We start from the raw sequence: 2,228 nt of genomic DNA on the forward strand, positions 1-2,228 counted from the left end.
GTTTATTTTTAAAAAAATCTTTAAATACTCTCTTCTTGTGCTTTGAAGACTCTTGTTTTAGTTTTTATAGATTCTACCAGTGTTTGCTGAGACATTAAACCTAACTTTTGACTTTGATCAAGCTGTCATTCAGCTTTATTCATACTGGTGCTCAATATACAGTAGTGTTTCAGACAACAATAAATTGAAAATCTTCTCCTGAAGAATTATTTTCTAGGCATGAAGATGCCAACTGAATTGTCAAAATGAATGAATGGAAAACTCAAAAGTTTTGCAAAGCTATCTGTCTTTTGCATGAAGTGTGTGACAGTGAAGTCTTGAATCCAAACAGTTTTAAAAGTTAAAGAAGGATGTTGCAGCTTTTTATTTGGGGAAAATATAATCTGTGTCCAGCTGTGAAAGACCATGTCAGTTTTGAAAAGAGAATGCTTAAATGTTGCTAAGAAGGTAAATGTAATAAAGAGATACACAAATGAAAATAAGTAGTAGAGGGAGGTTCAATTCAATGATTTAACTGAACTGGTTCTACTTGGTTGAATGAAGAGCAGTTCTGGAGGTCTCAGATACAAAAAGAATAAAGACTGGAGACAGTGGGATCTGTAAGAGTGAACGTTTTAGTTTCACTTTCTGCTTTATTTTCGAAGTTCATGAGAAGAGCTGCAATATCTGCCCTTCCAGCTACATTCAAGGCTCTCTAGCACAAAACCTGGGATTGGGGGGCCCTGTCCTTTGGAGAGAAAAGATAACTTTGAGATTATGCTCTTCCCTAGGGAAAACTGGTTTATACCAATCTCTCCTAGATTGTGGACTGGAATCTGCCATAATGTGAAGAGGAAAATGCAGTTCTTGAATAGGAAAAAAGTGAGGTATGCTGCTCTACACAGGCATGCACTAAGATCTGTGGGCAAGGCTTGTAGGGATTTGGCTCCTTTTCCCTGCCCTTTCTATATGAACCATTGGATGCCTAGCCTGACCTTTTGATGTGAGCAGAGAGCAAGCAGTTACTTCCAGGCTAAACCAAAAATACAGCATTGAGATGGCACTGAGGGATTGGGTAGATACATGCTCTGAGCTTGTCCCAAATTCTCAGTAAGGTGCTTTATGCTACTTTGGGAAACCTTTTCTGTTTCCAGTCTGATCTCCAAGGCTACATGTATAATAGTAAATACAGCAGGCTGTGTTTACTCTACCTTCCAACCTGTCATCAAATAGAAGATCATTTAAACATCTTCACATTCTTTTTCTTCTAGACAGGGACAGTCTTACGTGGTCTGTTTCCTGGCAGCTGGCCCAGTCCATGCTGTCCCCCAGCCCAAGCCTGCACATGTGGACAGGGCTGCTGGGTGCAACTAAAGCCCAGCTGGTGCACTGCAGGCTGTTAAACAGCATGGCTGTGCATGTACCAGGGCACAGGGCTGTGCTCTGGGCCTGCTTAGTTTATTATTTTTGACGTAGCCCAAGTACTATGTCCCCATAACCATTTGAATTCCTTTCTGATGTGAGCTCTTCTGTTGCCAGCAAGAGCTGGTGTTTGATGCCCTTCCTGATTACACATGGAAGGAAACTTCTTCCTAAACATTGATGGTAAGAAATATGTACCGTAAGTCACTTCCAGCATACATAGAAATGCATTTTCTTTTAGTGAAAATGCAACTTCTACTCTGACTCATGTAAATATTTACCTCTCTTTAGAGCTTCTTGAACTGCATGTCTTGTTAGTGTAGTTTGATAGCAGTTAAGTTATCATTCTCATGCAAAATTGTTCAGGCATTTGAAGGGTCTGATCATACTGCTATGGTTTCATGTTATCATTAAGTTTTTGTGTGTTCTGGTGTGGAGGGGTTTTCAGCCACTGGGAGCTGGCAGAAGGGGGTTTTACCCCTCGTGTGCCGACACAAAGAAGCCCGGAGGTCAGCGCTGAAACCCCTCTGGAAGGCGGCACTCAGTGCCCATCACACAATGAAAAGGGGTTAGAGCTCCTCACCCAAAGGGGCTGTATCCTTCTGTTGCTGTTAAGCAGGCACGCAGGCGAAGGCAAAGAAGTAAAGAGAGGGGACTCTCTGTATGTGTTCCACGCAGGTTTATTCCTGTGAAAAGACAGGGATGAAGAGGCCAATTGGTGGGAGGGTCCAGGGATCTTATACTGGGTACAGAATAGGTGGGGAAAGGGATCTCAGCCAATGGGATAGAGACAAGCAGGTGGGATTGACGGGGGGACCAATGGGAAC

Source organism: Corvus brachyrhynchos, unplaced genomic scaffold, assembly GCF_000691975.1.
Source record: "Corvus brachyrhynchos isolate BGI_N302 unplaced genomic scaffold, ASM69197v1 scaffold70, whole genome shotgun sequence".
Classification (NCBI taxonomy): domain Eukaryota; kingdom Metazoa; phylum Chordata; class Aves; order Passeriformes; family Corvidae; genus Corvus; species Corvus brachyrhynchos.